The following is an 11,967-nucleotide window of genomic DNA, read 5'->3' on the forward strand; positions in this document are numbered from 1 at the left end:
GGGTGATAATAGTCGGAAGAAGAATAAAGTGGATATGATTTGCTGATGATATGGCGATACTAGCAGAAGAGGAGATGATACTAAGGGATATGCTAGTGGAGCTAAATGACAGCTGTGAGCAGTATAGGATGAAGATAAATATGCAAAGAAGACGAAGACCAGGGTTGTCGGAAGCAAAATAAAGACGGTAAACATGCTAGTTCTAAATGAGGCAGTAAATAAGTGGACAGCTTCAAATACTTGAGGTCTACTATAAGCAGTAACAGCAGCTCAGCTGCCGGGAAATCAAAAGGAGGATGACAATGGCAAAGAAAGCGTTTAATATAAAAGAAGCACTTTCTGCGGACCTATGGAAAAAGAATTAAGGAAGAGACTAGTAAAGTAGTGCTTCGTGAGGAGTGTGACATTGTATGGGGCAGAAACACGGCCATAACGACGAAATGAAGAGAAGCGACTAGAAGCACTTGAAATGTGGATATGGGAAGAACGGAGAGTGTGAAATGGACAGACAGAATAAGAAACAAAGCTGTGTTAGAAAGAGTGGGGGAAGAAAGAATAATGCTGAAACTGATCAGGAAGAGTAAAAGGAATTTGCTAGTCCAGTGGCTAAGAAGAAACTGCCTACTGAAGGATGCACTGGAAGGAACGGTTAACGGGAAAAAAGTTCGTGGCAGAAGATTTCAGATGATAGACGATATTAAGATATTTGGATAGCATGCGGAGACTAAGAGGAAAGAAGAAAATAGAAATGATTGGAGAATGCTGCGTTTGCAATGAAGGACTTGCCCTTGAGCAGAAAACTATGAATGAATGAAAACCTAAAAATATTGCAAAATGTGTACTGTATTAGTAATACCGGCCTTATTATACGCAACGGTTAATGTACAATTTTGACAAAGTGAAGGGATCAAATACACCTTGACCATGGAAAACTGTCTGTTATCAATGCGTCTCAGCTGAAGGCCTCTTATAAACATGCTGATTCCCCCTGCAGAAGGTAGTACCATTCTGTGTTCAGGTAATGTGGGTAAAGAGAACTGAAACCAATGGCCTGGAGTCTTCTCCAACAGGTGGTAACAATTCTGAATGAACTGAAAAGCACAGTGATGAACTTTCACATGCACTACGGAAGTATGTTACAGACAGTTGGCAGAGCGCTGACTTACGACGATCGCAGATTCGAGTTCAAATCTCGGTGATGACGCAGTTTTATTTGTGGTGGATAAAGCCAAGGCTACGAGCGTTTTATCGGTGTTATCCCGTATTTCCCTCTTCATTCCACCAACACTGTCCAAAATTGTCCTTCATTATAATCTCTCTTTGGAACATTATGGCACCACTTGTGTTTTCATGACGCTGAATCGATCGTCCGTCATAGTGGATGTCCTCGACGTTTTTCGAATGGTAGTGAATTATAGACGAGTCATAAGAGACATCGAAGCCCACCAGGTTCTCCCTCCTCCTGATGGGGTCATGACGATTCATGTAAATCTGTGAGATATGGCAGACACCACCGAAAATATGAAATACGTATTTGTGGCTGGAAAGAAATGTGTGGTGTGGCAGTGGATGGTGGTATCTGCTTAACCGCGCAGCACAATGGACACAAAAGGGTGCACAAAAAGCCTACTTGGGCTGAAGTGCTTATTGATGCTCTATGTTTCGCCCGATAAGCACCTGTGTACTTATCTATGTAATAGCTCTGTAGTAAGCAATAATATTTAGGTCCAATATTTATTTTCGAATAAAGAAATTGGCTACCCACCCCACTACCTCGTACCTCCTGACTTAGTTACTCATGAGTGGTCTTATTAATAAAGAGAGAATTGCGCATAGATGTGCATAGATGTCACTGTAGCACAAAATGCTTAATCTGACACATTGGTCTTGCCGTTCACTCACCACAAAATTGTGTTAGTATGAGTGGTCTTATTGGCGTCACTTATGGTGTTCCAACCTGTCTTCGAACAGTTGACTAAACAACATATCTGTAGACGCTCCTCAGGTGTAAAAGGGAGTGGAAGGATAAACTAACCTAGTCGGATAAAATCTGTCCCACTGCCATTTTGTCTACCAAAGATTTCAGAGAATATGTCTGTGTGTGATTTACGTCTACTTCGCATAGTGGAAAGTAACTGAGCGACGGATGAAGTGCATTATTTTGTTGTAGATGTGTCATCATCATCATCATCATCATCATCATCACAGCTAGGATTTTTATGCCCTAAAATGATCAAAATATGCAATATAAAATATGCAGTTATGACCTAAAAATTCCAGAAATATGCTCTATAACATAAAAAATATACCAAAACAAATTGAAATTTTTTATAGTTTACTTTGAATGAGAACCAGAAGAGAAAAAAATGAAATTTACAGCATTTCAAGGCATATAAATTTTATTTAAAACAGAAAATGTTAACTAATTTTCATAAACTTTCATTGTATGTGTATTTTGGGACCTGAATTGTAGTATACAATATACAGTATACTTTGTGCAAATTTTCAAATAAAAATGATTGTCTATTGTTAACTAACAAAGCTTTGTAGATAGAAAAGCTTTTTCTATTTCTACTGATAAAATGGGAGCAAATTTAAATTAACAATAACACTTGACTCCAATTCTCTCGCTGTCCCTCATATATACCCTCCTATTTCTAAAATTAGGCAACAAAGTTATTTTCCCTACTTCCACATCCAGTTGCTTCAAGACGTCTAGCCACCTTTTTCTGTACCTACATGGAAACAATAGATAAATAGGTCTATTTGTCGTGACTCGTGAGGGTCATATCACTCATGTCCATTTTGCATATTCCACAGAATAGAGGAGGGAAAAAATATTAACAATTTACCAGAGGAAAATGAAAGAGCATAATTCCAAGAAATTGAAAGAACGACGAACACCAACATTGGACATAGACAAGAGTATAAAAAACATCAAAATGTGCTGAATATGACAAACAGATCACTAAAATATGCTCTATCAGGATAAATCTGTCAAATATACACAATATAGGCGTACTCTAACAAAGTAGGCTACCTTAATTTAGTTTTTTTTTTTCATGAAATGGATTTCTGTATACTTCAGCAACTCTATGACCTAATAAAAATAAATATGCTAAACCATGAAAATCCTAACCCTAATCATGATAATCATCATTCTCATCTACTTTAACTTTGTCTTCATATGTTCCCACTTCCATGATGATCATGAACTTTCACAAATACACAGAACAAAACAAGACATACAATCTGTGCCATCTGAACACAAATCTTCACTTCCCTGGGTTCGCTGGATTTCTATTTGCTTGCCAACATTGCGTTATAGTGAAGGACGAGACTTTATACGGGTTAATAATGACAGCTACCGGCGTAGCTCAGGGGGTAGCGCTCTGGACTCATATACATAGGCTACTTTCGGGCGTGGGTTCGAAATTTGTTTGGATTGAGTATCTGGTTGAGTTTCCTTCAAATGTTTTCTCCAACTTTAGGCGAATGTCAGGTAATCACCACGATGAATACTCGGACTCGTTTCACCAAATAGCTTCACAGCTAATTCCACCGACGCTATATAAACGTGCAGTCGACACACCGTCGTTAAATAACCGATAAAATAATGTAAACGGATTTTTTGCTCAATATATATAAGGGCAATTCCACGAAAATAAGGACATGAGGCTTAAAAAATTAATAAATTTTTTTTCTGGAAACTTGTAACGTCATTCACATCTGAATCAGGAATTGCAGAAACAGCACATGTCACTATTTGTGGCGAAATGAGTTTATTCGAGTTTCATGGACTGTTGATATTGGGCTATCATTCCATGAGAAACCACATATGTCAGTATAGCCGTCTCACATTTGGAGACCTGTGAAATCTTGGAAGCGCGCAGAAACAATTCATGTCAAAGACATGTGCCGACATATTGGTTCCGATTCCAGACGGCAGACATCTACGACACAAGAATACAAAAATTGATCCCACTGAATGACAAATGTCTCAATTCTGGTAGTGAATACGTTGAAAAATAACTCAACAATTGCTATATCTGTTCCAATAAAACTTTCCATGAAATTTTGTTCTCTTTCTGTAAACGGCCCCAGGGAAACTTATTTTTTACGGCCTTCGAGTGGCCAAAATTTGTGTCAGCATTTCTTTTGACATCATTAAAATGATGGAAGAAAAAAGATTATTTTATTTATCTGCCCCCATGAGAATGTTTGCTTGTAAGTACAAAGGAGAATACCATATTTACCTTCTTCATTGGCATATCCAGACAAAATCGTGCCAATTCAAAGAGAGAAGCTTGACGATATACGCAAACTAATGCGTTACATATCACACGAATATCAAGAATTTTACAATAATATTCTTCAGTGGCCTATTGTGGAAAAATAAGTTCATTTATATACTGAACTTATGTACTAAGTACTCAGTAGGCCTATGCATATATTATTATATCCCTAATTTGACAAATAAACTTTAGTTGAACTGAAATAATTATACTACAATTTTGATTCCTTGCAAAAACAGCACTTGTCAAGCTAATATATATTGATTTATTTAATTAACAATTCATTAGATTCCAATAAATTTGGTATAAAACGACATCTATTAGGCTTCTGTCTGAAGAAGCCAGGACTATAACCAGTGATGTGCTCTACCACCAGTAATACCGTTTTTTGTGTCTACTGAAAAATTTAGTTTTTATGACATGTGCTGTTTCTGCAATCCCCTATTCATCTATAATGATTGCTTATAATATTTTAATCACCAACATTGGATATAGACAAGTGTTTCTGTTTCTGTTATAGGAGTCAGTTTTCTCTCCTTTTTGTAGCCTATATATATGCACCTGAGAGTTTTTCAGCATTGATATTTATCCTTTATCAAGTAGGTAATTGAAGCTTTAGTAATCATATAATTAAAAATAAGGAAATATTCGTGTAAGAAGAAAAGTTACTGTTAATTTTGATAATAAATTGATTATTTTTAAAATTCACTATGATGTTCAGCATAAGTATAAACAATGCTAGTTTCTGTGTTGCGTCAGTAACATAAAGGTTATTAAAATTGATGTTATAAATAAATTAGCTGCAATAAACGTAAACTGACTACACAGGTTCTAACAAACTTAATTACCATTCACTTCAAGCAGTCTGTTTTTTTTTCGAAACTAATTTTGAAACTATTGATGTTACTGACGTAACACCATAATCTAGTAGGCCTATATACAGTCACGAAACTTGAGTTGTTGAGAGTAGGCTACTAGGAACAATAGACCGTGCCGGTACTACTACTTCGCAGTGTCTGTGATGAGGCTATAGCAGCGATCCTAGTGGTTAGCAACTATCTATGGATGCATATTCCCTACGTAATGAGCTTCGTGACTATGTATACTAGACTGTGGTAGCACTCCGTAGTGTTATTGATGTAGCATCTTTAATCATTTACTTCAAATATCAAGGTTTCGGTCAATATGTGTCCAAAATCTTCTGCTGAAAGGGTTAGAAAATACAGGGAGAAGTTAAGTGACGAAAAAAAGAAAGAAATCAAAGAAAAGAATGCAAAGCGGCAAGCATTTTAAAAACAGAAATGGTCTAGAGTGCGGAAGAAAAAGAAACTGAAAATGCCGGTAGTAGTAAGTTACGAATGAGTAAGTACGGAGAGAAATTAAAGGCTGAAGCAAGGGGTAAGAAATTCTGGATATGATTCACCATCTAACAATAAGTCTTTTCCAACACCTCAATCACTGGGGAAGACAAAACATTGAGCACGAAGGTAGTTGCCAACATCTCCAAGAAAGAAACGTGCAGTTGTGATGAAACTTGCTGAAAAATTTGGAGATGTACGTACAAACTAGAGAAATTAAGCAGAAGGAAGGTGAAAACCGTCATGATTATTAAGCTGTTTCACAATTTTACGAAAGTGATCTAGTGTCGAATGTATTCCCAGGCCGCAAAGATTTTGTCACTTTCATCAATAAAGATGGAGAAAAATAAAGAAAACAGAAGAGAGTGCTTATGATGAGAGTAAATGGAAGCATACTTACTTGGAAATGGCTTTTAAGGAACCGGCAGGTTCATTGCCACCCTCACATAAGCGTGCCATCGGTCCCTATCTGTGCAAGATTAATCCAGTCTCTATCATCATATCCCATCTCCCTCAAATCCAATTTAATATTATCCTCTCATCTACGTCTCGGCCTTCTCAAAGGTCTTTTTCCCTCCGGCCTCCCAACTAGATGCATTTCTGGATTCGCCCATACGTGCTACATGCCCTGCCCATCTCAAACGACTGGATTTAATGTTCCTAATTATGTCAGGTGAAGCATACAATGCGTGCAGTTATGCGTTGTGTAACTTTCTCCATTTCCCTGTAACTTCATCCCTTTAAGTTCCAAATATTTTCCTAAGAACCTTATTCTCAAACGCCCTTAATCTCTGTTTTTCTCTCAAGTTTCACAACCATACAGAACAACCGGTAATATATCTATTTTATAAATTCTAACTTTCAGATTTTTTGACAGCAGACTAGATGACAAAAGCTTCTCAACCGAATAATAACACGCATTTCCCATATTTATTCTGCGTTTAATTTCCTCCCGAATGTCATTTATATTTGTTATTGTTGCCCCAAGATATTTGAATTTTTCCACCTCTTCGAAAGATAAATTGACAATTTTTATAGTTCCATTTCGTACAATATTCTGGTAAGGACATAGGCCTATAATTATATACTGCGTCTTTTCGGGGTTTACTTCCAAATCTATCGCTTTACTTGCTTCAAGTAAAATTTCCGTGTTTTCCCTAATCGTTTGTAGATTTTCTCCTAACATATTCACGTTATCCGCATAGACAAGAAGCTAATGAAATCCGTTCAATTCCAAACCCTCTGTGTTATCTTGAACTTTACTAATGGCATAAATGGAAGCATACAGAGTTTTCAAAAGTGAATGTCCAGATGCTCAATTAAAAAAATCTAAGTTTGCTAGTTTACAACCAAAATATGTAGGCCTAGTTCCAGTTTCTGAAAAAGATAGAAATGTTTACTGCAGTAAACATAATAAAAATTGACGGATTTCGCAAGTGCATGGAAATAGCCTTTCTGCCAATAAATTAGATAAAGCATTCGTTTTGATAAATCTAGAGCAAAATTCATGAACGATTACATTCAGACATACAGGGTAATTTATTCCATTTATGTTCTAACTGGGGTGGCAATAAGACGCTAAAATGTTCCGTCCCAAAATAACTGATAATAAATGTTCTCAATGACGTATACACCGTGCACGGATACAAGCTCTTCTTTTATAGTTATTATATTTCTGGAGGATTTACCACAAGGTAATATTGTTTTATTTTTTTCATCGGCCTGTCGTTTTCGATGGTCTAACGGTTACCGTGCTGGTCACTGGATCCGAGATTCGTGTCTTCAGATCCGGCCGAGAACCGTCGATTTCAAAGAACGACAAATCCTTAGCGGTCTTCCTCCGGAAGGGAAGTAAAACAGGGCGGTTCTTAAAGCTGGTTCACGATAAACCGGGAACTGAAAAGACAACGAGAACGAGAACGAAAATATTGTTAAAATGTATTTAAATGTGAGTATTCACAATTAATTATTGTGAATGTTCACATTTAAATACATTTAATTTAAAATTATTTCCTTTCTCGTTCTCGTTTCCGTTCCCAGTTTATTGTGAACCAGTCTTTACCCCTGATACAGGGTTCCAGGCAACATTTGTAGGTCTTCTATCACCCAAAATGAATTTAGACGCTGAATTATCTCTGCAGTTGGGAGCATAGTTTTGGAAGCATAGTTAAAATAGGCTACACTGCCACTTTTTCGATCTGACGCCAGACGAACACGCGATAGAACTCCCGTTATATGAGGTCGGCACGACACCAGGCCTTCACCTAAAATCACGTTAACTATCAACAAACATTCCTGCCGAAGGGGGGAGTCATACTCACGACCGTGGCTTCCACGCATTGTTAATTCTGCATTTTAGCCGTTGCATATAGGCTACAACGACAGGTAAATTTGGCTCATACACTCATTTTAAACCGACTAAATCCAATGAAATCACATCTCAATTAGAATTCTGCATAAATTTTCGTGGAATCCTAAAGAAACAAATCGAAGATAACTTGGAACTTAGACTAGGTTTTCGTGTCATATGTAGCTACATATTGTAGACGTGCATTCACTGTGTTTGTTTTGAAGTGGAAAAATACAGTACCGGTATTAAGGAGGCTTCAATCTAAAAAAAGATTATTATAGATGTTTCTTTACATTCCAAGATCTTTTATTATGGAACTACAAATGATAAAACTTCGCATTGCTAAGGGAATCCTGTTGCTATGCCACATAAACGAATACAAATCACAGATGGAAGTATAATTCCGGATATCTTATTCTTGACAAACGCCTAACAAATCAGCACAAGCCTAGACGTGCCAAGATATCATTTAGAAGAAACATTTCCTCTGATGTAACGCAGGAGTTTTCAACAAAAAGAATTTTTAAGGGTAAAGTGAGATAGAATGTGTGTATATATTTTACTAATGGCGGCTACTTGACTTACGTCATTCACCCATGAATCCAGTTACGTAGACCAATTTACCGATAGAGTCGTTACCCAAGGTGCGCCATAGGAGGCTGGTCTACACTACACCCGAGATGAGATAAGATGAGCTGAGCTGAGATGAGATGTGACAGGGGAACCAGAGCTTCCGGAGAAAACCTCTGTGTTATCTGGACCATGAGCTTGCCCAACACAAGTTATAAATCGAGAGTACACTGGGGATCGAACCCGGGTCCACAGAAGTCCGCACTAGCCACTAGACCACCATGGCAGCAGACAATGTATATTTATTTCAATGAAAAAAGTTATTGTTATTCATATTTTCATTTGTACAACAAAGTCCATACTTAGACATTATGTTGATTTATGGTGCACAATAATCACTATTGAGAGAGAAATTAACGGTGCATTATTGATTGATGCTATGTAAATTTGGCAAGCCTATTACTTTTTGTTTCTGAAATGTAGGCCTACGAATACTGATACAGCATACATAGGAAAATAATTATTTCCATTGTATAACAGATTTTTCATCGATATGCGTAATTTTTACGGACGAAAATCTTACGACTTCCATTACATAAACTACAGCAGATAAACCTTATTTTATTACCATTATATTAACTTTGTAGTTACTTATTTATACAGCATATTTGAGTAAATACGTGTACATATTTGGAGATTTTTTAAGGAAATTTCATTTTGTTTTTTCAATAGAAATCCGAGCTTAAGCGATAAATATTAAAAACCTACACTAAGTAATAATCAAGTATTAATTACATATTATTCGATAGATTAAATAAAAATCACTTATAATCACAGCTAAATCGGTCATGTTGGCCATGAACATTGCTCAAGTAATTTTGAAATAATGTTTCAGATACGCGTATTTTGTGGTTGCTTTTACTGTTCCATCTTTTGTTACGTCTTTATGTTGGTTGCAGCAGTAACATAGCTCCAAGTCTTTTGTACAATAATCGCTCTTTCTTTTTCTAACCATTCTACCAACTAGTTCCAGAATTATTGGAAATCGATTGGAAGTATCTTCTCTATTGTACCATTTAGGTCTGATTAAATCCCATTATTGTACTAACAGAAACACAAAACTGCAACTTAGACCATTAATAATAAACTTTACCACATCATCACTTCAGATACATCATTGTACAGTACATCTATTTTTTAATCCGTGTCACTGTGAAAATTGGTAATTCATATTATTGTTTAAAATATTTGAATTTGACGTGTATTAACAAAAAGTGTGTTTTATTGATTACATTAAAACTAGTGGGAAATCCATATCCAAATGCCATTTGGTTGTCTGTCTCTTTTCCTTTACGTCTATTAACAAACAAGAGTCAAATGAATGCTAAAATGGAATAAAGCGATTGCAAGTGTTTTCTCAAGTGTTATCAAACATTTACAAAATCTCAAGTTTTTATACAGTTCTATGTAAAGTACTGTATATATCAACACAGAAAATGAATGAATGAATGAATGAATGAATGAACATACTGAATTATGTACGTACATTTGATATATTTATGGATAACACCAACTTCAAATTGGCATAGTACTTACTAGTGTTGGCAGCATCACCATAAAGCCGTTGTAATAATTAGTCATTCAAAAGATTAATATTGGTGTATTATTATTAACCAGGAAGTACGTTTATCTTGGAAATTGATTTGCGAACCCCGTACCTTCCATATACGACATGATTGCACCTCCTCTTACAATTATTCAGCTCGACTGAACATGGTTAAAAGCAGTTACAGCATGAATAATTCATCGGCATATATTGCAAACGAATGCATAATAGGCATGACATGACCTTCCAATGAAAAACTGTTCTGTATTATTACCAGAGAAAAAGTAACATTCTTAACAGATACGTCATTATTAAATCGACATAACTTCTTTGTAAAGAAATCATGTATAATTACTAGACAATTATACAAGTACTGCATCATGTTACAAACATATTATAGTCATATACGTCACTTTTGCACTGAAACAATTCATTTGCATCTGCTATCCTTGTTGCACGTGCATTTGCTCTTTCTCTAGCTTATTATAAATACAATGTGCGAGAGAACAATATGATGCGTACCATAATCCGTGATTGAAAAACACATTCACCAATAGAACAAAAAATATATATAAAAATAATACTCATATGAGAACATAAAGGAAAAAGCAAGCATTCTCAATGACACATTGACATCATATAACGAATATGTCACGTGTTCATATTAAATACTGAAATAGTAAACAATGAGACATTCATTTTACACATAACAATAGAGCGCTATTACAGAGATATATGAATAGTACTGAGAATTGAAAGCTACCAATTGAACACAGATGAAACGCAATTTGCTATTTGAAAATATATCACGTTAAGACACGAAGAAAGAAATCCTTAAAGAACGGAAGATGGATGCGAAAAAGAATATCTAGGCCTTTGGTGAGTTGGAATAAGGAACAAAGAGATGGATTACACACCTAGCTGCGAAAACAACCGTAGCAGAGCGGAACAACAGCGCCGAACCCAACGAACAAGCAACGAACGAAATTTAGGTACGTAATACAATAGTACCGCCCAACTGTTCATGCAACAACGGGACAAGTAACATTGCGTGAATATGTTTCTTGAATGAAATGCCTGTTTTCATAGCAATGAAGTGTAGTGGAGTAACGAACTAACACTGCTACATATAAAGTAATAAACAAATGAGGGAATAGCATTATAAAAACAGGTAAAAGGGACTGTAAATGAGATTAGAAATGCTTTAAATCACTCACCATTCACAAATCCTTGCAAAAACACTTCCTCCGATGATTAGCACGTTTTCTTGAAGACTTACTCTCACGCGAACATCACCACTTGCACAAAACACAAATTTTTGAGGCTAAAAAAGGTGAGATTTCTGTGATAAATATTATTTTTCTACAAGGCTTGGCACAAATGGCTTCACACGACGGCCAAAGCAAAAGCCAGCGGACGCCAAGCTTACACTCAGTCTCAATACCCAACTACAAACCCAGCACAGCCCAGTTTGAGTTTGCCGGTTAAAGGGGAGGGGGGAAAGGAGATGCAGGAGGGGAAGAGGGCAAGGAGGGTACAGAGAGGAAAGGGGGGGATGGAAGGGAAAATAATCACCTGCTGTCTGTGTATGTGTCCTATACCAGTGCTGTTTTCAGGGGCGGAGGGGAGCGGTGGGGCGTAAGCGCAGCATAGATGTAACAGGGCACATGGAAGGGGGATACAAAAAATTGAGAGGCATACGCGATGGGGAATGAGTGAGGTATACAGAGAGAAGAACACTGGCATATAGACTGGAGAGAGCCACGTACAGTAGCAAATGGATGGCAC

At 36.6% G+C, this 11,967-nt stretch overlaps 1 protein-coding gene across 18 annotated transcripts in view; it reads right to left on the reverse strand.

Annotated features, from left to right (window-relative positions):
* LOC138701480 (bromodomain adjacent to zinc finger domain protein 2B-like) overlaps positions 1-11,638 on the reverse strand; it is a 1,224,400-nt gene extending 1,212,762 nt beyond the window's left edge. For 17 of the 18 annotated variants that reach the window (XM_069828464.1, XM_069828446.1, XM_069828482.1 and 14 more), the window contains exon 1: positions 11,397-11,637. The gene's annotated coding sequence lies outside the window, so the exon portion shown is untranslated. Of the gene's footprint in view, positions 1-11,396 lie in introns of all 18 variants that reach the window. The other variant, XM_069828542.1, reaches the window with a different exon arrangement.
* Positions 11,639-11,967: the final 329 nt, after the last annotated feature.

Source organism: Periplaneta americana, chromosome 1 (genome assembly GCF_040183065.1).
Source record: "Periplaneta americana isolate PAMFEO1 chromosome 1, P.americana_PAMFEO1_priV1, whole genome shotgun sequence".
NCBI classification, from domain to species: Eukaryota; Metazoa; Arthropoda; class Insecta; order Blattodea; family Blattidae; genus Periplaneta; species Periplaneta americana.